Source organism: Marmota monax, unplaced genomic scaffold (genome assembly GCF_021218885.2).
Source record: "Marmota monax isolate L192 unplaced genomic scaffold, Marmota_monax_Labrador192_F-V1.1 WCK01_AAM20220418_F8-fsc00002, whole genome shotgun sequence".
NCBI classification, from domain to species: Eukaryota; Metazoa; Chordata; class Mammalia; order Rodentia; family Sciuridae; genus Marmota; species Marmota monax.
In genome coordinates this window covers 14,756,196-14,783,765 of record NW_026693571.1, presented here as the reverse complement: position 1 = coordinate 14,783,765, position 27,570 = coordinate 14,756,196, and the positions used below count along the sequence as shown (strand labels likewise).

The following is a 27,570-nucleotide window of genomic DNA, read 5'->3' as shown; positions in this document are numbered from 1 at the left end:
TATTATAGAGGGAGAAAAGCCAAACATTCCAATTCTTAGCCACTTGCAGCTAGAAGTGGCCACATGTCACAGTTACATCCATATAAATGAAATATAGGTGGGAGTCCCTGGGAAGACCTTTAGAAGATCAAACTTTTTTATTCTTTGTCCTCTAAATTTCCTCTTCTTCTTCCAAGAATGTAGATACAATGCCTGGAAGATCAGCAGACATCGTTTAACCATGAGAATAAGGATTTGTAATCAGGATAGCAGATGAGACAGATAGGAAGAGCTGATTGCTTGAGAACCTCTTGGAGTTGCTGCACCTGTCCTGTACTGCCGAGCTTTGAGGTAATCTTGTAAGCCACTGTTACTCAAGGTTTCTTTTTCCTAGTAACCAAACTTATTCCTCCTGTCAGAAGAACAATGTGTATCACAATAAAGATACAGAGTACAAACTTTGGTAGAACCAAAGAGAAATTATTTAAAAGAAGGAAAAATCTAATTCATCGTATCTTTGAGTGCCTCTTATGTGCCAGACATGCTGAGCTGTGAGGACAAGGATAAATTAGACAGGACTGCTGCCTCGAGGAACCATCTCAATTTAACACACTACCAGGACATCTGCATTTAAAATTTCAAAGAACATTATAATTTTATATCACCACCACCACCACCATTTTTTTCCTCTTTACAAAATAATGCTAATCAGAGTGGTACCTAAAAAAGTCTTAAGTTTGACTTTTATTCTATATGATATAAAATAAACATGTATGGGTGTGTTTATAATTTTCTAAATTTAAAGATGTTAATGAAGAAAGTCATTTAAACAAGAAAATGTTGGGCTCAGGGAATACTTGTTTTAAAGATATAGAGGAAGGAAAACTGGTGGGGTGTAAGGGGAAACTTTGCTGGAGCCTGTGGTAGGAGATTAAGAGTACTGGGGCATGAGATTAGAGTTAGGATATCACATCCCAAACCACAGCATTTGCCCGTAGCTTTCTGAAGACAATGATCCCTCATCTCAAGGTAAGGGATGAGATCTGCTGGCTCTGGAGTTGGAAAAAGTTAGATCTGAATTTCAGCTCCATCATACACTAAATTGCTTAGCTTCTTTTTGACTAATTCCTGATCTATAAAAGAGAGACAAGAATAGTTCTAACTATGCATATGGTAAGCATTCAATAATGTTGGTTTTTGTTCACGACTTAATACTCCATCTTTACTATTCAGATGAGCATATTAAAGTTTACAGAAGATAAATGCCTTTTCTCAAATAACATCCAATATTAACAAATTTTAAAACTGTACAAACATTTGTGAAATGAGATGGTTCTTTTGAAAAACCAGCCTCTACCTCAGAGCAAAGCCTGTCCAAGGAAGCGGGCATAACCCTTGTCCTTGACAACACCCACAGAGCATTCCTAGGCACATACCCACCCTGCTGAGTTGTTTGTCTGCAAATAACAAGAGAGATCTGTGATGCCAGGTGTCCCTGACTCAGTCAGGCTAGGTGGGGACCCATAGCAACCCCCTAGCAGCCACCAAATAGCATAAGACCAGGAAAATACCTGGGATGCCAGATGACCCTCCCAGTAGTTTATGGTGATTGATAACATACTGGGAAACCATGTAGTTCAGCACGTACTCCTTTCCTGGCCTAAACCAATCACTTCAAACGAATCCCCCTCTTGTACTAACCAATCACCCTTACCCAACTTGTTCCCGCCAGTGACTGTGCTAATCATGTTTTAAAGTTGTTGTTTGATTTTCCCGTGGTGTGTGATGATTTGCTAAGAGATGCTATGATGTATGTGAAGTCCCTGCCTTCCCCAAAGAGTGTATAAAACTGCTGCAAACCCTGGGCTGGGGCCTCTCAGCGTCACCAATTGCTGTGTGTGTGGAGGACTGAGCTAGCTCGCAATAAACACCTCTTTGCTGCTTACATGGATCTTGGTCTCTGGTGGTCTTTTGGGGGTCCCGAATTTGAGCATAACAGATGGGGACTCGTCCGGGATCCCCCTTATAACCCTACTCAAACACCCCGATAGAGAGGTGATGAAAACCCGGCCGGTAAGTAAAGGCATTGCCGATCTGTAAGTTTCTGTACTCCGGTTGCCTGCAGGTTCTGGTTCTGTGTTGTGTGGTCGGCAAAAGGTCCAGGTGTACGCACCAAAGGGCAGCCGACGGGGTTTGTGGGAGACGTCCCCAGCCCCTTCTGGGTTCTGAGTGGATTGCCTTTAGTAAAGCATTTTGTGAAGTATTTGGTAAAGTATTTTGTAGCTGACGGATCCGCGGTGTGCCTCTGCTTTTAGTTTCTGGGTAGCAATCCACGGTGCACTGCGAATTCTGTGGCTGCGCTGTGAATTTTGTGTTATGTGTGTTTTTTTCTATTGTCCTGTCCACCTCCACCCCCAACACCCTGGCAAGGGAACTAATCTCCCAATCTGGGGCCGTCAGACCCAATCTGAGGGGGATACTTCCCCAATCTGTTTGTCTGAAGGGAAGGCCCCAGTTGGCTTGGAGCTGGCACCCCACTTCAGTTTTTGTTGACAATCTGAAAAGGGAATCTATGTCTTTGTGTGTCTTTTTGTTTATGTCTCTGTTAAGTGTGATGGCATCGTTTTACTTTGGACAGATGCAGTGTCCCAAGTTCTGATCTGCCTTAGAAGTGTGGAGGTAACTTTAGCTAAATTTTAGCCTGAAAATGTCCCTGGTATTCTTCTCCTGCTTCCCTGTAAGGGACCAAAAGTCAATAGAACCGCCAGATTTTCTGTTCTCATGTTTTACACCCCTTTTAGCTGTGTTTTAAAGAACTTTGATAAACTTTGTTCTCCTTTGTTAAATGGGACTAGGGAAGCAATATTTTCTTTTCTTCCCGTAGTTGGCTTGAGTGCACCCACTGCAGAGGGAAATGCCTGCTGGGGATCTAAGAACTGAATATCTCTCTTTTTCTTTTTCTCAAAACCCTGTCCTTATTATTAAATTGACATCAATTGGTTTCGAGGACAGGAACCGAACTTTCAGTCACAAATTTTGGCACCTCAGAGGGACTCTAGAGGAGCCCCCGCTCTGCTTTCTTGGGGAAGCCTAGCACTTGAAACAACTGCAAGCGGAGGATTAACTTTTGAGAGCCGGCTACTGGAAAGTTAGGAGATATGCCAGCGTGCCTGGGATCAGACCTAACCAAAGGAGCTAATCCTGTAAGTAAAAGGAGGGACTGAGGGACTCCCAGCAGCTGCCGAAGCTCCTTTTGCTTTGGGGAACTCCCTCCTTCCTTCCCTGCACTGTAAGGATTGCTCCATCTCTGTCTACTTAAAAAGAAAAGGGACACTGAATGCAGTAAAATCGCCACACGGAGACCCTTGATTTTACACTTCTGGTTTCCCCTCTGTGAGAATGTCTGGTCCACTGGGAGAACATCTGGTTCCCCTCTGTGAGAACATCTGGACATCTATGGTGCCACTGGTGTGGGAGTCATAATTAAATGGGAGTTAGAAACTTAGGGAGATTTTTCTCTTATCTGGTCAGTTTTAAAAGTTCTTGTCTGTCAGCCATAGTCTGGAGCTCCCTTCAGTCTGTCTGTCCTGTGTCTTTTTTTGGTATCTGTTTCTGGCCCTTTAAGACATGGGCAATAATGTGTTGATATCAACTGTGGGGTTTTTAAACATTGCAATGGAGATTTCACCAGCTACAAGGCCTTTACTATGATGTTATGTGTGCACAGTTGTGTTAAGTGTTGTCAACAGATGAAAATAATGATGTCTTTATGAACATTGGCAGATATATAGAGCACTCATGAAAAATTTTTAAAAAATGGATTCAAATATCTTTGATTCACATGATTTAAACAGTTCAACTTAAATTGGGTACACAGATGAAAGTAAAGATGTCTTTAAAATTAAGCTTATAAGTTTTTCCTAGGTGATAAAAAAAAACTAATAAAATGTTGATGTCTATGAAATAATCTGCCTAAATTCAGAAATTTACAAGGATTGTTTCAGAGCAGATTATGCTTAGTGAAGCTAGCCAATCCCTAAAAAACAAATACCAAATGTCTTCTTTGATATAATGAGAGCAACTAAGAACAGAGCAGGGAGGAAGAGCAGGAAGAAAAGATTAACATTAAACAGATACATGAGGTGGGATGGAAAGGGAGAGAAAAGGGAAATTGCATGGTAATGGAGGGAGACCCTCATTGTTATACAAAATTACATATAAGAGGCTGTGAGGGGAATGGGAAAATAAACAAGGAGAGATATGAATTACAGTGGATGGGGTAGAGAGAGAAGATGGGAGGGGAGGGAGGGGGGATGGTAGAGGATAGGAAAGGTAGCAGAATACAACAGTTACTAATAGGGCATTATGTAAAAATGTGGATGTGTAAACGATGTGATTCTGCAATCTGTATTTGGGGTAAAATTGGGAGTTCATAACCAACTTGAATCTAATGTATGAAATATGATATGTGAAGAGCTTTATAATGTTTTGAACAACCAATAAAAAAAATTAAAAAAAAAAAAATGTGAACAGAAAAGGAGGCTAACAGATGAAAAAGAGAAATTAGAAGGTTCTAGGAATGGATTTAATAGAAGGAAAATGTGTTTCTGGATAAGAGAGTCTATGTGATTAAGTAAATAAGAGGGTTTAAGTAAGTGATAAAGAAGGTCTGTGTAAGTTGGTTATATGTGTAAGTTTTTTGAGCAAGTAATCTTAAAGAAATTGAAATTATACAACTATGGTTAAACAACAACTGTTATTTTGCAATATTGTAATATGTTATTTCTTTAAGAGCTAAACTTGGTTAATATAAAAACATCAGTGTAATTGTGGTGCTATTAATGTGTTCATATCTTCCAGGTATACAAGTCTGTAAGGTAGAAGCTTTAAAAGAGCATTATATCAAGCTGGTGTTCTAAAGTTGTATAGTAATTTTAGGCTTAAAAGAAAAACATATTGGAGATTTATTTATATTTTAAGTTAATGAGAGCCTAATCTGTGTAAAGGTTAATATTGTAAAACACAAAAGTACTTTGCTACTTTTCTACAAAAGGTTAAAAGCTTTCAGCCTTTCTTTAACTCATGTTTTAGATGTGATATTATATTGTGTTAGCTAATATTCATGTGAACTTGAGCAACAATTTATGTAAGCTTTATAAAATGATGTTTAAAAAGCAAAGATCAGCTTCAGAACTAGAGCACTGTACTTAAGATTTATGAAGAGCCCCGAAGTAGGCCAGATTTCAGTACATTTAAAGTTGTGTCCAAAAGTTTTTTTTTTTTTTTCAAGATTACTAAGATCTCAAACAGGGGATTATAATGTATAACTCTGCCAAAGTTCAAGGTAGCTATTACACGAACTAAATATGTTTTTACTCATGTTAATTTTGTTTTGCAGTTTTCTTATAAATGGTTTAAAGATTGCCTGTTAATGTTTTGCAGAGGTACTGCTTTAAGCACACACAACCTGGGTTGATTTAAGATAATGAGTTATCACCTGCAGGATAGAGAGAAAAACATTAAAGCCCAGTACTCTTAATATAAGGCTGTTGAAATTTATTTGCTGGATGTTTAAGATTAAGTTTTAAAATTAAAGTTAAATTAAAAGGGCCAAGAAAACCAATATTTGGCTCTTGCCCTCTGAGTCAGTCTGAATCCAGGGAACAGGGGACTTCTCTAAAGAGCTTTGCAACTCTGGGCCACATAACCTCCTGATCAGGGAGATTAATGAGACCACTGGAGAACAGAAAGCCAATCAATGCATTGCTATGAAGAGGAGGGTCATCGGAGAAGGGAGACATCCCTGTTGCTTCCAAGGGAAGCCATATGGTCAAGCAAGACCTGGACCCATCCTAGCGCAAATGGCACTAGCAGAATTGAGAAGCTGCTCCAAAGTTCCCCCAGGATTCCCATGGAAACTCAGCTGACTGTTAATAATAGATAGAAACAAAAGTCAGTTTGACTTGCTTCACCTTAAATACTTAGCAAAGACAGTTAAAACCAAAACACAGCTATTCCTGGGCATTTTAAATAATAATAATAGTTGAATGCAACTTAAGGTATACACCTTGTGTTAGCCCTCAAGAATAAGTAAGATTGGAGGCTACAAAAGAGATTCTTAGGCAGGAATGCCTGATAACTATCAAAAGGAACTGCCAGAGTAGTTTTTAGTTTAAGGCCTACAGATATTCCTAACCTACACAGGTAGGCTTGGTGTTTGCTAGTATGATTATGCAGCCCTAAGTTACAGAATTAAAAGTTGCTCTATTAGACACAAAGGTTATACTAGTAAAAGGGTTTTGCAAGATCAGATGACATTCAATTATTAAACTATATCTTAAGGGGAAGGACATCTGTAACACTAAAAGTTAAATGTTATGTTTACAGTTCTGATAACTGGGGATGTTAAAGCCTGGTGAGGGAACTTCTATACAGTGACATGTTCCAGCTGCTGCAACATTTATTCAGTACTCATGGCTTTTGTTTCTCTCATAGAAGCATCCATCCCCAGATGACAACCTGTTTTTCCCCAACCAGACTTCAAATGGAACTGACTTCTAAAAGGGAACTCACACATCCCCTATGTCGTCCCCCATGTCATTGAGCCCCTCACGTTTGACACCCCCTTTCAGCTCTGAAGCAGCCAGAATGAGCCGTCGTCCCTTCTCCTTACAGCAACAAGGAGTTACTAAAATTAGAGGGGGGAATGAAGCCAGAAATAGATAGACAGTGTAGATAGGTAAATCCAGTCAGGTTGGATCTAGGAGGCCAATTTTGAGTGAGTCTGGGAAGTTGGAGACTGTCCCCTGAGGGTTACTGTTTACCAAGATGTAGAGCCTGCCCAGATAGTTCCCCAACTGAGGGAACTATGATTGGTTCCCAAGTTTCCAGACAAAGGGGGAAATGAAAAACCAGCCTCTACCTCAGAGCAAAGCCTGTCCAAGGAAGCGGGTGTGACCCTTGTCCTTGGAAAGACCCATAGAGCACTCCTAGGCACATACCCACCCTGCTGAGTTGTTTGGCTGCAAATAACAGGAGAGATCTGTGATGCAAGGTGTCCCTGACTCAGTCAGGCTAGGTGAGGGCCCATAGCAACGCCTTAGCAACCACCAATCAGCTTGAGACAGGGAAAATACCTGGGATGCCAGATGACCCTCCCAGTAGTTTATGGTGTTGGGAAACCATGTAGTTCAGCACGTACTCCTCTCATAGCCTAAACCAATCAGTTCAAATGAATCCCCCTCTTGTACTAACCAATCACCCTTACCCAACTTGTTCCCTCCAGTGAATGTGCTAATCATGTTTTAGAGTTGTTTTATGATTTTCCCGAGGTGTGTGATGATTTGCTAAGAGATGCTATGATGTATGTGAAGTCCCTGCCTTCCCCAAAGAGTGTATAAAACTGTTGCAAACCCTGGGCTGGGGCCTCTCAGTGTCACCAGTTGCTCTGTGTGTGCAGAGGACCGAGCTAGCTCGCAATAAACACCTCTTTGCTGCTTACATCAGTCTTGGTCTCTGGTGGTCTTTAGGGGTCCTGAATTCGAGCATAACACTTTAATCTATATCTTCAACTTCATGTAATTTCTACCAAACAAGTGCACTGTATTTTTCATAGTCTCTGCTACATATTTTGTTTAAAATCACACACATACATACATATATTTATGTTTATATATCAAAATATTTAACTATGTTTGAAAACACATTCAAAAGCAAATATCAATATTTTTAAAAGCAAATATCAATATTTTTATTTTCTACTTTCTATTATCTTCAGCTTTACTCTCTCCCATAGTTATCAATGTGTGAGTCAGCTTTCTGTCATTGTGAGGAAATACCTAAGATGATCAACTTGAAAAGATTATTCTGACGTAGGGTTTCAGAAGTTTAAGTCCATGATCACTTGGACTTGTTTGGGACTGTGGCAACTCTCGCCCATTGATGATAGAATTTGGGCTTCCTCTGTGTGAGGTGGGCTGGCTGTGAAATTAAGCTAAGAAAAAGAAGCTGCGAAGAAACCACACACCATTTGAAGTGATTTTGAAAAGTGAGCGTGGGAGGGCTCTACAACCTTAGAGGTCCCGCTTCCACACTGGGAAGAGAGACAGAATGAGCCCGCCTTTGGTTTATTTATATAGGGAACTTCAAAGGTTTTCTACAGAATGTTCTTCGCCAAATGAGGCAGGAGATGGGCTGTCCAAATGCAATGGGTCATGCCCAGTTTCAGAGCTACCATAGCTGTCCCATTGGTAGAGCGAGGGCAGAGATTTCACACCTTGGGCAGTCTACACACAGGAATGCCAGGATCCTCTTTCCCAAGAGAGAACTAAGTCCCCCATGGCTCAGTCCTGAGTAAAAGACCACTCAAGTAGCTTTACGGGTGGTGCACCACAGGCAACAAAGTGCTTCATGGTAGGAGCTATGGCAGAGGAGGCCTGTTAACCTCACGGTGTCCCAAAAACAACAAGAGGGAGAATAAGGCCCTAGGTTTCCAATTTATTTTTTGTTATGTTTTGGATCTGAGGTGTCCTACAAAAGTTCCTGTGTTAATGCAGGAATGTTCAGAGGTGAAATTATTAAATTATTAGAGCTATAACCTAATAAGTGGATTAATCTATTTGAAAAATTAATAATTTGAAAGGATTTCTGTACTGGGTGGTAAATGTAGGCAGGTGGGGCATAGCTGGAGGAGGTAGGTCACTGGAGATAGAACACCTTCAGGTGTTCATCTTCCTTGTAGCACCTTTCCCTGTCTTTCTCTGTTTCCTGGCCACCATAAGTACAGGGATGCTTCTCTGCTATGCTGTTCTGCTATGATGTTCTGCCTCTTCTCTGCCCCAGAGCAATAAAGTCATCTGACCATGGAATGAACCTCTGAAATTGTGAGCCTCCTCTAACTTGTTCTTGTCAGGTATTTTGATCACAGCTGACTAACACACCCTTCAAGGGCACACTCCTAGAAAATCAACTTCTTCCCACCAGATCCTGCTTCCTGAAGGTTCCATTACCTCCCAATAGCAGCAACCACATCCTTAACCTATGGGCCTTTCAGAGACCTTATCTAAACCATTCCAGAATGTTATAGTTTATTATAAGCTAAAAGTTACAAATCCATTTAAGTTGTACAATGTTGGTGACAAAATAAATATTGTGTCTCATGACAAATACTGTTTACATCCTCCAAATTATTAGTTAACTGACTAACTGATTACTTGTCACTCAGGTATGCCTTAAGATTTTAAGAATCAAGGAGGTTTTTGTTTTTTAAATTTCAGTTAAACTGAGATACTTTGAAAGACTTTTGTGTATTGGATAATTATACTGAGAACTAGGAAGGCAAGTTACCTTTTACTTAAACATTAAAAGTACCTATACACAGAAGCTTCCCAATCAAGATATTGCATCACTGAGAAAGATAAACAATCTTTTAATTATATTAGAAAAAATTTATTCAGCTACTAAAGGCAAAATTTTATAGATCTCATAAATTCAGTAAATAAGATGAATTTAATGAAGGTCTACAGTTCAAATACAAATTTCAATAGAAGTGTGAAGTCTGATCCAAGCCAAGCGACTTGACTATTAAGACTGTTGTGATTATCCATTTGCTTGAAGGCTAGTAGGTCAAGCATTTTCTAAAAATATATGCAAAGGCTGTTGGCCATTCATGCTCCTCTTTTTCATTTATTTATTTATTTTAATTTTAGATGGACACAATATTTTATTTTTATGTGGTGCTGAGGATTGAACCCAGAGCCTCATGTATGCTAGGAGAGCACTCTACTACTAAGCCACATCCCCAGCCCTCATGTTCCCCTTTAGCATACCTAATAACCAGAATTTCCTATGGGACTAATTCAGATACTTGGAAACTATCTTGGCTTAATTTGAACTTTATTTTCAATATAAGGGACATATGCCACCAAAATTATAGAGCTGTGAAATCGAAAGAAACTGTTTTTACCTTCACATTTGAAAAAAAAATTGCACTTAAAGAACAAAATCAGTTCTATGTAGGCACATGTATGTAAATAAACAGAAATAAACAAGTCTGTAAGCAGTTTCCTTTGAGTAGGGAAATAGAGTAGTTGTACTTCCAATTTTTACTTTCTACAATTAGATATTGTTAAGATCCTTTACAATAAAATTACATTTAAAAAGGGAATCCATATAATTCTTAAAGCTTTAGAGAAAAGAAAATAATATGGTTTTCTTTAATTTTTTTCACAGATACATTCTGGTGATTTGATTTGAGATAATTTCATCTCACACAGTTTAAGGTCATTTCTTGTGTGCGATTTTCAAAGAAGGTGGGGAAAAGCCTAGAATCTTTTACAGAAATAATTTTCAAATATTTGTTTTTAAAGTAAAAAAATTCATCAAATGATATATTATCTTAAATTCAACAAGTGGAACAGATAAAGTTGGAGCTGCAGGATTCTTGCTGGTTCACTCCTTGTTCTCTTGGCAAGTGAAGCATACTTTGAAAACCACTTCTATAAATATGCTTGCTCATAAAGGAGGTATTTGTTAAATGAGTGTTATATTTTTAGTTTATTTTACCAATATAAATGTTTAATAATGCCTTCCATAATATTCTAGAAGATATAAAGGAATAATCAGCTTGCAAATGTGTGTAGGGTCTCAGGCAAGTAAAATATACTTTTTGCTGTCAATTCAATTATGACTGACAGATTGCTGCAGGATAAAGACAGGTTACTCTTTGTTATTTCTTGTCATATGGATAGGATGACATTTGAGGGGTAATCTTACCAAGCACTTACATATATTGCTTGCTATTGTTTGAATGTGTGTGTCCCTCCAAAGTTCATGTTGGAAATTAACCCTCAAGGGACAGTGAAGAGATGGGGCCTTTTGGCAAGTAAGTCATGAGCATTTCACCCTCATGAATGGGACTAGTGTTCTTATGTTATGGTTTAGATATGTGGTATCCCCCCAAAGTTCATATGTGGGACAATGCAAGAATTTTCAGAGGTGAAATGGTTAGATTGAAAGGTGTAACCCTATCAGTGGATTAATACACTGGATTTACACTGGGCAGTAACTGTAGGCAGGTAGGGAGTGGCTACAGGAAGTAGGTCACTTGGATTGTGCCTTTGGGGTATATAGTTTGTCCCTGGTGAGTGGAGCATTCTCTCTCTCTCTCTCTCTCTCTCTCTCTCTCTCTCTCTCTCTCTCTCTCTCTCTCTCTCTCTCTCCTTCCTGGTTGCTATGTCCTGTGTAGGACCACCATGATGTTCTGTGTCACCTCAGGCCCAGAGCTATGGAGTTAGCCAACCATGGACTTGAAACTGTGAGCTGAAATAAACTTTTCCTCTTCTACATTGCTCTCATCATTTATTTTGGTCACAATGATGAAAAAGCTGACTAAAACATCTTATAAAAGAGTTTGAAAAGAGCAGTGTAGTGCCTTTTGCTCTTCCCCTTCGGCCAGTGTTCATCCCTTCCTCCCTGTGAGGATGCATCAAGAAAGCACCATCTTGCAAACCCCTACCAGACACGAAACCTGTAGGCACCATGATCTTGGAATTTCCAGCCTCAAGAACTGTGAGCAATACATTTCTATTACTGTATTTGTGAATTATACAATTCGTGATATTTTACCAGAGCAACAGGAATGGACTAAGGCATTGGTGGAATACTCTGTGTAGTATATTCATGCATTTAAAAGAGCATCACTATGATCGGTCATTGAATATTATCTAATGGTCACAATAATAACAATCTCCCACCTGCGGGGTTTACCCATTCGTGTGTTGAAAGCATGGGTTCTCAGGCTCATACAGGATTTCTACATGAACAAACATTGCAGTTTCTGGACTTTGCTTAACTCAGGTCAATGCTCTCAAAAGGAGTCCTACTCAGCAGTGAGGAATTCACAGGCCACAGAGGAGGGCTTAAAACTTTCCTTGACAATTATTGAAATGACGAAGAATGTTTTCCTGAATGAGAATGACCTTATCTAAAAGCTTCAGGTGTGTCAACCACAGCATTGCCAAAGGAATACAACCACTATGCTATTTACTTAATTAATCTATTGCTTTGGTTGGCTCTTCTTGAAGAAAAACACTGTATAATGAAATATGAATCCAGTGCAACTATCCCAAGGTAAGAAGGGGCCCAGTAATTGCTTTTCTTCCTATTTTGTCTCCCCATAAAGAGCAATGTAATTTTTTGAAAGTATAAAATATTACTTTTAGGTCTACTGAAGTAAAAATCTCCAAAGATTTAATCTGCGGAAGTGTAGAAGACATAACTTAATGCCTACCTAAAAACTACGTGTTCAGGTTTGACAGTATGTCCCTTCCTTGGCTTTGGTGATAAAATCAGTATTGACCTAAATCAACCTCTGTAACAACATTCCTCTTTGCCAGTTGTTGATTTAGGGCTAAGCTTGATTCATTTTTTGCTAGTGGAATTTATAGGCAAAGCTACTGGGGGTCAATGGTAAGATTTTCCTTCTTAATAAAAAGAAAAGGAAAAAATCTCTCCTTTTGTTATTAAATACATATGTGTGGCGAGGTTGGGAAGTTTGGGTTATGGATGAGGACTGCATTTCTTTGAACTCTAGCAACTATTATTGATTAATAAAAAAAAATGAGAATTAGCTAATCATAGAAAGCAACCAAGGGCTATGACACCATTGAATTTTTAAACAAACCTTGGACACTCTACGGTTTGGATATAAGTTGTCCCCCAAAACTCCCATGTTAATGCAGGAATGGTCAGAGGTGAAATGATTAGACTATGAGAACTGTACCTACCCTAATTAGTCCATCCTAATTTGAATGGTAACTATAGAAAGGTGAGGTATAGTTGGAGGAGGTGGGTCACTGGGTGCTTTTCCCATGGCCCATTTTCCTCTCTCTGTGCGTCCTGGCCACCGTGAATTCCTCAGCACTCTTTCACCATACACTTCTGCCATGATGTTCTGCCTCATCTTGGGGCCAGAGCGATGGAGTCAGCCCACCATGAATTAAACCTTTGGAACTATGAACCAAAATAAACTTTTCCTTCTATAAGCTGTTCTTGTTGGGCACTTTGTTAACAGCAATGAAAAAAAGCTAACACAGACCCACTCACCTCCAGACATCTTGTGTGAGAAAAGTAAATTTTTATTTTTTAAGGGACTTTTGGCCAAAAGTCCTGTCACTACAGCCAAAGTCAAAGTAGTACAAAAGGTGATTTTGATTCAAAAGCAACTCTAAGATACTCTGATCAGAGGCAGCAATGAGGAGCTTTTAGCTTAACACATTGCAAAATCTTCTTAAAGGATGACTGATTAGAACACTGCCTTTGCATTGTTACTTCTAAAAACTGCAGGAAATAACATTTCAGGGACTAAAAAAACAATTTCAAAGTTTTTAGTCAATAGAAATTATATCAACTGTAATATTATATATAGTTTTTATATATAGTTTTTCCCTCCTTCATTCCCAAAGTCCAATTGTAATATTTGAATACTGAATGAAAAAAGTTGGGCATGTAAATATTTGGTTATTTTTAAATGCCTATTCCTGAAACAACAAAAACAATGTTTCATTTCTTACTTTAACTACTTGTAAGTTTCATTTCATTTCTTGCTTTAACTATAACTTGTAAAATTCTAGTGGTCATTCAAAATCTAACTCAAATGTCATCTTCTCAAATAGTATTTCCTAACTTTGCAAAAACAGACTCCTTTTAAAACATATATTTATTTATTTATTGTACTGGAGATTGAACCCTAGGGCCCAGGGCATGGTAGTTAAGTGTGTTATCACTGAGCCACATGCTTAGCCCTTTCTATTTTAAGTTGCTCAGGCTGACCTTGAACTTGATGATCCTCCTGCCTCAGCCTCCTGAATAGCTGGGTTTACAGGCTTATGCTACTGCCTCTGGCTGACAAATGCCCTCCTGTTTTCTCTGAGAACTTATTCATTCATTTAACAAACATTTATTAAGCTTTGGTTATTTCTAGCTCTTCTTCTGGTAATGCAGAAGTGAAAAGCCTTACATAGTTCCTATACTCAGAGCTTACAATATAGATAAATCCTTAGCAACCAACATGAAGTGTGGCAAGTTTCTGTTTTAGGCATATTAGCTAGCATATGTTAACAACCAATGAAGTTAATTAAACTTTTACTGGGTTTGTATGGTGTGTAAGGCACAAGAGATATAAAAATGAATAAAATACCGTCTCTGTTTTTTAAGGGAGGGACAGAAACTGATAATGTGTTCAACAAACTAGTTTCCTTTGCTGCCTGGGCAGAGTCAACATTTCCCAGTCTGCCTTATAGGTTTGTGTGGCATGTGACCTGTAGACTGGCCAGTGGGATGTGGGCATAAAATAATGTGCTATTTCTAGGATTCATCCAGAAGAAGCCTTCATGAAATTCTCCATATCCCCCTCTCTTTCCCATTTTCTGAAACTAAGGACTCTTAAGTGCTTAGGAGATAGCAAAGCCATAATATAAAAGAATCTTGACTTCCAGAATCACTGAATAGAAGTCTACCAGCTGAACTCCTGCTTGGACTTTACTTGCATGAGAAATAAACTTTTGCTGTGTTTGGTTACTGAGATTTTGGAGTTCTTCTGTTATAGCAGCTGGTGTTGCCTTATGTACTTTAATTGGATGTAAAAAGTGCAGAGGGGAGAGGGTATTGCTGTGCTTGGCTGGGGGTGGATGCATCAGGATATGTGGGAAACAAGCCTTAGAAAATAACTTGGTCATGTAAAGAAATCATAGAAGACCATTCCAGGCAGAGAAACCATATGAGCAAAGAATAAAATATGAATAGAAAGGTGCATATAGGGAATTCTATGTATATCTGTATTAATTAGAACACAGAAATGTTTGTGATCTGAGCAGTCAGAAGAAAACGCTAAGTATACATTCTTGGGCTATTACCTCCTAGTCAGGTTAGCTTAGGCAAATTCATAAATCAGTCTGGACAAGTTTCTTCTTGTTTAAGATGGAGACAATGCCTATGTCTCCCAAATCCTAAAACAGTGTACTTCATTGAGTCCATAGAGATGCCTTCTGCTCCTCTGTCTTCTTTTAATGAAATATCCTTTGAGAAGGAAGCCACCCATGCACATGGTACACTGAAGAGCACAGATAAGGGACACTGGTAAATTCAAACTTCACAGAAGACACACACACACACACACAAAAACAAATTAGAGAATTGATTTTTTAAAAGATAAAGAGCTTTCATTATGTTTGTTAGAACAAAGAGACAGGGCTGGGTGCAAACTTCAAAAATCAGCTCAGCCTTTGATCAGGAACCAGACTACACCTACGGGAATGGACCCATTTTCCTGGTGGAAAATGAGCCACCAAACAAAGGAGGGGACTGGGCTTATATAGGTTGTGAGTGATGTAGTGAGCATGCCAGTCTGGGCACTCAGGAATTTGAGTCCTTGAGTTAGGGATTGGTGGCCAGCACCTGGAGAGGTACTGTCTTGAAAGAGATTAGTATTTCCTAGAGACTATCACTTCTAGGTTGGATGAGACACTGTCTCCCCTCCTGTGGCCAGTACCTGGGAAGGACTTATCTTGGGAGAGAAAAAAGTCATCATTGTATGACTTTCCTTTCTATTTCTTTCTCCCCGGTCTCACTATTTTGGGGTGTTTTGTTTTCCATATCCAATAAGGTTGGCAAGACATAGTTAATAACTTTAAAAGGTTATTAAAAACACTCCAGAACTTATCATAATTGTGGCTTCCTTAGCACAGATGACACATGACTAAAATACTGAGAGCACTCCCTCATTATATGATTGCATACGCAGGCTACTCCACTTCCCTGGTATGGTATTACCAAGCTGTGTGTAAAAAAATTGTAAATCTTTTTTTTTCCTTCAGAAGAAAAATGTGTTCTGTCGCTAGGATTTTATGCTGACCAAGAATCAGAAACACACTAATAGGACTAATAAATATTTGGCCATGAACCAGATAGTCAATAATCTCTTGTATTCTGTAAATATTTTCAAATGAAGAAATGTTTCACATTATACTTGTAAAGCAAGAGACTTTCAAGGGTCTGTGGGTAACAAATAAATGACTTCAGGAGCCAGGCAGGTAATAAGTAATGTGGAATCTGTGGCATCATCTGGAGTGGGTCAAGCCCAACTGAAGACATTCAAATCACCACAGGCCTCTGGAGCTAATCCCATGTTTTTACCTCCCATCTAAAGAAACTGAGATTAGGGTTAGGTGACTCTCAGAGTACATATAGTAAGCACAGTAATCAGAGTCAATGCAGAAGACAGAAACCACTCCAGATATTTAAGGCAGAAAGAGATTGTACACAGAGAACTGGGTGTTCATGAGATTGTGAAAGGGCTAAAAGTGCAGGGTCTAGGCTGGATCCCCAAGAATTACTTCTACAACACTAGTAACTGAACCATTAAGGAATTTTGCCATAATCAAGAAGCTACACAGGGCCTCTGGAGTTCAAGAACACCACTAAAGTTGTGACCCAGATATGCTGGGATCTAGAAACTATCTGGACAGGAAACACAGAATATACTTGCCACTTCCCTCAACTGCCCCTTAACAGCCACAGGGCTGATGATTCAACACAGTGACACTGAGTCTGAGTGTCTCAGCTGCTCTAAGTGCCTCTCAACACCCACAATTCTGAAGACAGGACACTGGCATCTCCTGCACTTTTTTGCCAGAAGAAAACAGCTACAGGGGCTGGGGTTGTGGCTCAGAGGCAGAGTACTTGCCTCACATGTGTGAGGCACTGGGTTCAATCCTCAGCACCACATACAAATAAATAAATAAGGATATTGTGTCCATCTACAACTAAAAAAAAATATTAAAAAGAAAACAGCTGCAAATAACAGGAAGGTGGCCTTTACCTCACCCTCTCCTTGCTTTAGAAACATCAGGCAAGTTTACTTGCCAGACCCTAATTTTTATCCAGAACTCTATCTCAAAGGAAGTCTGGGGGAATGTTTCTTAGCTTTTTCAGGTTCTGCTGTACAAGAAGGCAAAAGCAAACAGGAATGGACAAGTGCCACCTTTCACATTCACCTAGCAACTGCAGCTACAGGCCCTAGGACTTAGATCTGGATCACTAATTCTATTCTTCTTATCCTATAATTACCTTTTATTGAAGTCCTAAAAAATGATGAAAATGTATCAACAGGGTTATTATCCTACAAACCTTCAAATACTAGAATATATGCCAGTTTGGCACAGAGAAGACACACAGGTATTTGCTGAATAGCTGTTTCATTCCTGACTTTGAGAGAAACAGTAAACTAGAATTCCACCAGAGTACTGCGTAGCAGCAATAACTGTCAAGTGGAGGCCCATTAGGGAGGGGTGAGAAAATGGAGTTGACTTGGCAAAGGCATCTGCTCTGTGTCTGCTAGTGGTATAGATTTCTTGTTAGGAAGCTAAAGGAACGGGAGGATTCCTGCCACTAATCTTTTGGTGCAACAAATCACAGCAGAGTCTAGGGTGACATAACAAGGGTGTGATGATAAGCTGATACCTAATAAACAAAAGGCCACAGCTTCCACCGGCTTTGAGCAGGTCCAGGCAATGGGATCTGATGATGCTTAGCGCGTTGAGAGTGCTAACCTACTCCACCAGAAGCAACACCCTCTGGTTGATTTGACAACTAAAAAACAATGAGGAAAATCCCACTACACACACACACACACACACACACACACACCCCACAACCGGAAAGAGTTGGGCGCTCACTCCGGATCGCGGGCTCCGCTAGAGCTACACGAATCACATGGCGGAGAGGGTTTGTTTGCCCTCGGTATTCTCCCCTGCTACTCACTCCGCAGGCTGTGATGCAGGTGACCCCGCTTCGCCGGGCGCGTTAGGAATTGAGCATCTGGGCGGCGGCGGCGGTCGGGGGCCCAGTCTAAGCAGCGGGCACTGGGTGTCGCGGGCGCACGGCCCCAGGTAGCCCCACGGGCACTGCTGCAGATAACCAATCCTGGGGCTGATTACCCGCAGCCCCGCCTTTCCCACACACCCACGCCCAGCGGTACAGCCGGAGAAGGTCTGCCCAGCGCTCGGGTGGAGGCTCAGGAGCAAGCCTGGGGGGTTCGCCCGCCGCCTCCCGGCGCGCCTAGAGGGATTTCGGGTTGGCAGCGCGTGGCTCCGCCCCCCGCCCGTGGCAGGAGGCCCTCCTCCAGCCCTGGGACCTGGGAGTCTCAGCGTGCGGCCTTTCAGTCGCTTGTTCTTAAGAAAGTGTGCGAGTTCTACCGCCCCCTGGAGCCCGGACACAGCGCGCGTTTCCCCAGGGGAGCTCCTAGGAAGGGTCGGCAGCGTGCGTGCGCCCCCAAGCGCAGCGCGGTTTCTTGCAGGAGCCTGGAATGCGGGACACGCAGTCCTTTGCGTGCTTATGGTTCCCTGAACCAACTTCTAAATTCTGTATTTCGACTCCACTGTGTAGTTGTACTATTCAGAAATGTCTTCTTGAGTCAGTGGGAAAACAAGATTTTTTTTCTTTAGATGACAAAAAGAAAAGTCTTGTAGCGTTCATCGTTTCTTTAACCCGTGCCCTATTGCTGTATTGATTCAGATTTTAACCCTTCCACCAACATTTTGGTTCTTTTTGATTTTCACTCCCATTTTCGTGGCTTCTTTTCCTTCATATTCTCCTCTCCTACATTCATGCGGGCGCGCGCACATGCCCTGTTTTTGGTGTGTATGTGCCTTACCTGTCTTTTCACTCCTTTATACAAGTGCCAATTTTAATCCTGCCTTCAGGCAAGAAGGTCTGTCTTCAAGTAAATATCTCCACCAGACATAAGTCATTCACTGTATCTCAGATCCTTCCTTGTGATGAACCTCAGGTCCATCCAATATTCCTCCTCAGAGTATCTAAAATGATTCTTTTCCTAAACTGAACTGTACCTTTTCTAAGCTTGAAAAAAATTTCTGGTCACATCAGGCTTCCTCTTATCACAGAATTGAAAGTGTTTTTCCCCCTTTTCTTTCAGTCATATGATCTTCATTGTACATCACCTAATTTGATTAACATGACTTAGGAGAACATTGAATTTGGGGGTTAGGCTTCACTTTTTCATTGCTTGTTATGTTTACAATCATGTTAAAATCAATTTTGTAGAACTCGTGTGTTGATTTGAATTCATTAATGTAAATCTATAAGAAACTGATGGACTCCATTTTTGAGAAACCAGCTTCTCTCAAGGCCTGTCCAGAGGGAGGGGGCATGACCCTGGTCCTTGGAAAAACCCCCAGAGCCCTCCTAGGCACAAACCCATCTGCTAAGTTGTTTAACAGGAGAGATCTGAGGTGCCTGGTGTCCCTGACTCAGTTATGCTAGGTGAGGACCTATAGCAACCCCCTAGCAACCACCAATCAGAGTGAGACAGCAAAATATCTGAAATGCCAGGTGACCCTCCTCGTAGGTTAGGTGATTGATAACATGTTTAGGCCACCGTGCAAGTTTAGCTTATATACTCTTATAACCCCTCACAGCCTAAACCAATCAGTTCAAATGTATCCACCACTTGAACTAACCAATCACCCTTACCCAACTTGTTTTTGCCAGTGAATGTGCTGATCAATGTTAAGAGTTGTTTGATTTTCCTGCGGTATGAAATGATTTGCTGTGTGATGTTGTGATGCATGGAGTATCCCCCCCAAATCTATAAATCCTCACTGAACTAAGGGTTGGGGCTCACTCTTCAGGACCACTGCGTCGAAAATGGTTGTGAGTCCAGGCTCAAGGTAGCAATAAAGACTCTTTTGTGATTGCATTAGATTCGACTCCTGGAGGTCTATTGGGATCCCATGAATCTGGCATTACTGCTATACATGTAAGACCTACTCCTGCATAAAGTATTTCATAATATTCTTAGAAACTTCAGTGTTCCATTAACTGATGAGCCCAACTCTGGAATTTCATAAAGTAGAAACTAAAATCCAATATAAACTGGGTGACTTGGTCTAGGCCACAAAAAGCCTTTGCTATCTACCTGTGGAATACTTGATCTGGAACCCCAGAGCAAACATAGTCAGTGAGCTCATTCACAAAACTACTTAAAATATCCTTTGTTGTGCATTCCAACCCAGTTTCATCAACTACATAATATTCTTCTCCATCCATAAAGTGTTATCCTTTAATTGTCCATTTTGAAATTTTCCTTGCTAATTAAGGTCCTAGAGAAAAGTCTAAGAATAAACTGCTCATTTATTGAATAGCTAGGTATTGGTGATCCTACCACTTGGTCTTTGGAGGTCTTTACAACAAATAAACAACAAGCATAAAATCCTAAAACTGAAAACAAACCTTCTAAAATGTTGTAGAGTTATCATTTGTACATTTATTTAAACTTTTTTTCAAAATTTTTATTAACTTTGTTTCCCATTAAGTAAATCCTTATTTGTCTAAAGATTATTTCCAAATTTCATATCCTCTTGTCAGTTATCCTGGAATTTGGTGACAAAAATCTTGACTCAATAAACCAAAACCAAGAAAAAAAAAAAAAACTCTCAAACTCACAATATTGACAATTAATTAACTGTATATTTCTTAGGCCCTTGTTAAATATAATTGCTCATTTTAATACAAATTGTTTAGACTAATAATACCAAATTAGTGATAATATCTGTGAGGATGGCCTTAGGCCTGAGCCTAAGCAACTCCATTTTAAAAACTCCAGTTCTAAAACTCCAGTCTAGGAGTTTTCTAGAAACTCTAATGGAGTTAAAACTAGGCACACCTAATAGATCCTTCCAGTATGCCTCAAACAAGTTACTTCTCCTCACCCTGATAAACAGAGTGAAGCCTCTGCCAGGCTGTCCTTGTCTGATAAGAGGGAAAGGCGAGAAGATCAGGGTGGAGACCACCAGACCAGATGTTTCTGACCCCGGGGTAAATGATGTTACTGAGAAATCCAGTGGTAGCTGGTAAGGATTGAAAACGGGGTCAAAAGCCCCAAAATTTAGTATAAATAATAGAGCAAATGAACAGGGATCCAGCCAGCCACAACAAGGATGCACTGGAGTTGGAGAGCCTGATGAGGACCTGACATCCTATCACTTGTCATCATTTTCCTGATCCTCTGCGTGATCCTTACAACTCTCAAATTCTACCCTCATCTGGACCTTGGTGAGAGCAGCAACTTCTCCCTAGGATCCTCTCCTTAACTACTCCATGCTAGGAGAAGCCTGCCTTTGTTCCGGAACTGATCACCATGGTCTAAGTGAGTGTGCATCTGCTGGACATAAAGCCAAAAACTTAAGACTTTTGAACTTTGCATTTAGAGGGAATGTCTGTCATTAGCCTGTCATGATTAAGTGTGTTTTGCAGTGCTTAGAATTAACCTAGAATTGTTTGCTGCAAATGAATTAATCTAGAATTGTTTGCTATGAATTGATTATGTATATCGCAGTGCCTAGCATTAAGGACTGTCATTTTCTTGATTAAGAAACTATAGATGTGGTATAAAGGTATATTAAGAATTGTAATGCAAATAATAATAATAATAATGTGAAAAAAAGAACCTATAGAGTGAAATTGTATTGAGTAATTTGAGTGAATAAAGCATTGAAAGGGGCAGAAACATGTGGACACTTTTTATTTCTCCTCTTGATTGCATATGTTGCAATTTTGCCCCCTCGTGACTGTAGGAACGGTGGAAAAAGCTCCATAAACTCAACAAGCCAAAACAACTGTTTACCTGTCTGAGATTTTATTAGCAGGACCATAACAGGCAGTCACAGAAGAGAAGGTGGAGGTGGGGGTGGGAGAGAGAGGGAGAGAGAGAGGGAGAGAGAGAGGAAGAGGAAAAGGGAGAGGGAGAGAGGGAGAGGGAGGGGGAGAGGGAGGGGGAGAGAGGGAGATGGAGGGGGAGATGGAGGGGGAGAGAGGGAGGGGGAGAGAGGGAGAGGGAGAGGGAAAGAGGGAGAGGGAGAAGGAGAGAGGGAGAGGGGGAGGGAGAGGGAGAGGGAGAGGGAGAGGGAGAGAGGGAGAGGGAGAGAGGATGAACAGGGTGTTGAAATTTATGGGCTTAATGCAGGATGAGGAGGAGCAAGGCAAGTGGGTTGTTACTTCTTCATTGGCCGAGAGTTTGTGCCACTTCAGGGATTGGAGGTACACCATTCAAAGTTCGCACCATTCACAGGGATTGGAGGTGATGGTTCACTGGCCATTCAGTGCGTCATGGACCTAAGCTCCCGGAAGAGAAGCTCTCCGGGTGCCATCTTTACCAACATTCCTCCCTTTTTTTGTTTTGGTTTGGGGGCACCGTACTTGATCTGGCTACTTCCTGCTGAGTAGGGGCATCATTTAGAGGGAGGGAGGGAGGTCAGTTGGTTGGAGAAGGAGGGCCAGGAGGTCCCATATCCATGCACTGAAGGCATGGATTTCCTCCAGGGAGAAGTCCATGAATGTGCCCTGCAGCTATGAAGAGACAGCATTAATCTCTGGCCTGTCGTCCAGTCTGTAGGGCTGGTAGAAAAAGGCCTATGCCCAGGAGAAGGCAGGTTAGAACATATAAAGCTGAAAACCAAGGGCTTATTTCTTTGGCATGGTGGGGTAGAGATGGCCCTTCGGTCGAGTCGTCATTCGGTATCTTCATCTTTTAGCACTTGGTGGAGGTTTCTTGGGTTGTGTGGACATGAGTGTCGTCCAGCTCATTGGCAAGTAGCTGTTAATCCCTGAGGAGGAGCTGATTGAAAGTTTGGTTAGAGATTTTGTTAATTTGTCCTTGAAGGAATTTTAAAATAAAAAGAAGGAAGGGACAGAATAAAAAGACCCCAACTAGAGGTCCCAGTATTGGGAGAATCCAGTGGCTGACAGGGTTTGTGTAGAGGTCCCAATAGGATTGTTGTGCCAATTGCTGCTTTCTTTTTTCTAGTTATTCCTGTAGTTGTTTAATCTTATCTTTCACTATCCCTGACTGATTAACATAAAAACAACATTCTTCCTGTAAGAATAGGCAGAGGCCTCCTTTCTCTGCTGTGAGTATAGCTAAGCCTCGGCAGTTTTGTAGGACTACTGCTGCTAGGGAATCTAATTGATTTTGGAGAGTAAGTATGGACTCAGTCACCTGTTGGAGGTCATCTATGAACAATTTGGACAATTGATCACAGTATGTGAGGGAGGTAGCCAAACCCACTGTACCCATTGCCAAACCTGCTGTAATTCCTAAAGTAGCAAGGAGAGGTATGAATTGGATCGCCCATTTGGGTCTTAAGTGTGTCATGAGGATTGGTATTTCTGTATCTCCTGGAATTATGTCTACAAAGGGAAACAAGAGTACATGTGCCTTCCCAGTCAGGGGGCAGACAGTGGTGTACAGTCATCCCACATAAGAATGATGCTTCAGAGACTGATGGGCAGTGGCCTTACTACCTTTTGGTAGAGAGGTTTTTTGTTGACATTGCTTCTCAGATAAGTCTCCTACTGGTATGTTTCCTGATGACTGAAAACATAATGGAGCAGCCTGGTAGAGAGGGACACTGGAGAGTTTGGCTGTGGTGTCTTGGGTTGAAGAGGCCTCCTTGAGTGCAGCCTGAGAACTATTTATTGGGCATGCTATTAGTTTTGGGGATTCAGTTATAGCCTGCAAACACAGCCAACATCCCTGGGCTGTGTATCAATAGTAGCCTTTAACAGATTGAGAGAGATATTGACAAATTTAAGAGAGAGAAGAGGTTCTTTGACTGTTTTTGCCTTAACCAAATCAGGCAGCCAATTGGGTGTATCAATCGTCCTCTTCCAGCAATTCTTCCTATTGAATGTCCAGCCACTTGGGCATGGTGTGGGAGGAGCCAGGGCTGGATTATTCCCAATGGAATAACATAATATTGTTATTATGTTCACAGGCCTGGGGATCACCGTGGTAACAGTCTTTGGGAGGGGTTTCATTAAAGAATTTAAAACTCTTCTTAGGAAGAGTTTGGCTACAGTTTGTGGGACAGGATGGTATAAGGTTTAACCTTCCCTGCACTACAATTTGAAAGGGAGTTAGCAGGTATAAGGCCAGTAGACATAGGTCTAAAAAGGGTGTGGGTGTACTGTGTTGCCGTGGGTTCCTAGATCCTATCTGGAGGCCCTTCTTATGTATGTTCTTCTCCTCCAGAACGGGAGGGAAGGTGGTGCATGACTGTGAAAAACGGAGCTTGAGAGGGTTATCTGGAGATATCTCACAGGTAAATCTGGGGGATTGGGGGGTTCTGCAGGGTTGGGAGCTGTGGTGGGATTGTCCTCTGGAGGGCTTGCCGCTGGTTTTAACCTAGAAATATGAATCCAGGGGGTTAGTTTCTTTCCTTCCTGTTGGAGTTTTGCAGCATTGGGTGTACACAGGACTACCTGTAATGGCCCTTCCCATCTTGGAGTTAGGGAGGATCTTTCCCCTGGGGAAGAAAAGTAGACCCAATTCTCCTGGTTTGAGCAGAAAGGAGGCGGCTGAGTTCTCTGGATCTGGAAGCATAGCTCAGAGCATATAAGGAAGAGGAGGGGAAAAGCATATTGGTCGGGGAGGGGCCAAGGCTCTGGTGAGATTCCCAGGGGGAGAAGGGGACGACCATACATTATCTCAAAGGGGGAGGCAAGTGATGGCTTTTTTGGTAAAGCCCTCAGGCTTAGTAGAGCAAGAGGGAGGAGTTTAATCCAATCTAAATGAGTCTCTAAAGACAGCTTTGTTATGATGTCTTTCATTGTGTGGTTGGCTCGCTCAACCTTACCTGAGGCTTGGGGGCAATAGGAACAATGAAAGTGCCATGGGATGGACAATGTCTTTGCCACATTCTGGGTTACTTGAGAGACAAACTCAGGCCCATTGTCAGATTGGATTGAAGCGGGCATCCCAAACTGAGGGATTACTTCGGTTAGGACGATGTTAGCCACCATGGTAGCCGGCTTATTTGAGGTGGGGAAGGCCTCTACCCAACCCAAGAATGTGTCTATTAAAACTAGTATGTATTTGAAGTTTTTTACTCTGGGCATCTTGGTAAAGTCAATTTGCCAATCTGCCCCAGTATATGGCCCCTAGCCTGATGAGAAGGGAAGGTTCCAGGTTTTAAAGATGTATTGGGATTCACTCTTTTGCATATCTGGCATGAGGCTGTGATTTGCTGTATCACTTCTTTATCCTGGGGAGTCAGAGTAAAGAAAGAGTGGAGAAAGGCTTTGAGAGTCTGCGGACTGGTGTGGAAAATGGAGTGGAGGTAAGTAAAGAGGGCATGTTTTGGTGGGTCTCCGCTATTGGGTAATGTTGGAGAGCACATGGCGATGAGAGATCTGGTGGGGTCTTAAAGGGCGGCTGACATGGCTGCCTGATCTGCTTTTGAATTTCCCTGTGTGGCGGGGAGGAATCATTTTGGTGTGATCTGCAATAGATAACTCCAAGTTTTTTAGGAAGCTGGGAGGCTTGTAGTAGCTGGGTGATGTATGTGGAGTTGGTTATAGAGGTGCCCTTTGAGTTCAGGAGACCTCTCTCCTTCCAAACTGCTGCATGAGATAAGAGAATGTGGAAAACATATTTGGAATCAGTATAAAGTGTAAGATTTTTCCCTGCTGCCAATTCGCAGCTTCGAGTTGCAGCTACCAGCTCAGCCTGTTGGTTGGTGGTATTTGCAGGCAGGGGATTGGCTTCTATTACTCGTGATAGGGACACTATGGCATATCCAGCTTTTCTGATCCCCTCATGCATAAAGGAGCTGCCATCAGTGAACCAGGTGTAATCAGATTGGTCTAGAGGTCCCTCAGTGATATCAATTGGGCATGGGAGGAAGTTTTCTACAATTTCCCTGCATTTATGTGTTGGGGACTGTGTTTGACCTTAAGCCTGAATGGGTTACAGAGTTGCTGGGTTGAGAGGGGTGCAGGTTTGGAAGGACATAGAAGAGTCATAGAGGAAAGAGACCAAGGGAGAGAGAATTCGACAGGGAGGGAGGGTTTGCAGTCCTTTGTATGTTAGCAAGTCCTCAAGGTGATGAGGAGAAGTGACAGTGATTTGAGCTCCAAAGGTAAGCTTTTGCGATTCTTTTAATTAAACATAGGCGGCCACTAGGGTGCGGAGACAAGGAGCCCATCCTCAGACAGTTGGATCTAACTGTTTTGAGAGGTATGCCACCGGAGCGAAGGTGGGCCCATACATTTGTCCCAGCACCCCCAAGCCTTGCCCTTTGTTTTCATGAACATAGAGAGTAAAGGCCTATTAACATCTGGCAGATGTAGGGCCAATGCTTGTAAGAGGGCCTTCTGGAGGGTTCTGAAATGTGGTGTAGCTGAAACTAACAAGGGCTCATGCTTGTTTCCCTTTGCTAGATCATATAATGGTCTGGCAAGTAATGAGTAATTTGGTACCCATGCCCTAAAATAGCCTGCCAGACCTGGAACGAGAGAATCTCCTCCAAGTACTGGAAGGCTTTCAATAAGGCCTTTTCTATCGGTTGTGATAGCTTTCTTCCCTTGGGAAAAGTGGAACCCTAAGTAAACAACCTCAGAGAGAGAGAGAGAGCTGTACCTTTTGTGGAGAAACCCTATAAACTCGGTGAGCAAGAAAATTCAGGAGGTGGCTATGTCAGACTTTGAGGTTTGTAATGAGGGACTACAGAGGAGGAGGTCATCAACATATTGTAGGAGGGTTGAGTCTGGGCATAGAGGGAAAAAAATCCTCAAGATCTCCAGCGAGGACTTGTCCAAAAATATGTGGGCTGTCTTGAAACCCCTGAGGCAGGACAGTCCAGGTTAACTGTCGGGAATATATAGTTTCTGGATCAGTCCAGGTGAAAGTAAATATGTCTTGGGAAGAGATGGATAGTGGAATTGAAAAGAAGGCATCTTGAAGATCAATAACTGAAAAACAGGTGGAGTTTGCAGGAATGGAGGAAGGAGAGTATAAGGGTTTGAAACCAAGGGATGTATGAGCCTGGTTGAAGAATTTATTAACCTTAAGTCCTGCACCAAATGGTGTGTTCCGTTAGGCTTTTTTACTGCTAAAATTGGGGTATTGAATGGAGAGTTTGTGGGATGGAGGAACGCCTTTCTTAGTAAGCTCTGAATGATTGGCTTTAGGCCCTTAAGACTGGCACTTGGCAGTGGGTACTGGGCCTGGTTTGGGAAGTGGTTAGGGTCTTTAAGATGCACTTCCACGGGAGAGCAATTTGCAGAGGACGGGGTTTCAGTGTCCCATACAATTGGATCTACTATTTTACAGGGGAGGGGGAAATGTGTGTTCTGGTGGTCGTTGGCATCTCCACACCAGAAACAAAGAGGTAAAGTCTCTTCTTCGTCAGGAAGTAAAGCCATGAGGGAGATATGAGTAGGGGAGGACAATAAGCGTATGGTTATGGAGGCCTTCAAGATGGATAATATATCCCTTCCCAGCAAGGGGACCGGACATTGAGGCATAACCAAAAAATGGTGTGAAAAGGAGAACTCAGTTAAGGAGCACGTGAGGGGAGGAGTTCTGCATGGGATGATGGTTTGACCTCCTAGCCCAACAATAGGAAATTCGGAGGGATAGGTAGTTCCCCAAAACTCTCTCAGAACCGACAATGTGGCCCCAGTGTCTACCAAATAGTTTATGGGATGCCCATCCACTCGGATAACCACCTGGGC

The 27,570-nt window shown here is 41.6% G+C and overlaps 1 protein-coding gene across 10 annotated transcripts in view; it reads right to left on the bottom strand.

Moving 5' to 3' along the window:
• Slc9b2 (solute carrier family 9 member B2) overlaps positions 1 to 18,112 on the bottom strand; it is a 55,230-nt gene extending 37,118 nt beyond the window's left edge. For 4 of the 10 annotated variants that reach the window (XR_009228146.1, XR_009228145.1, XM_058583809.1 and 1 more), the window contains exon 1: positions 17,797 to 18,112. The gene's annotated coding sequence lies outside the window, so the exon portion shown is untranslated. Of the gene's footprint in view, positions 1 to 14,891; positions 15,089 to 17,796 lie in introns of all 10 variants that reach the window. The other 6 variants (XR_009228144.1, XR_009228143.1, XM_046459166.2 and 3 more) reach the window with 4 other exon arrangements.
• Between the last annotated feature and the right edge of the window lie 9,458 nt (positions 18,113 to 27,570).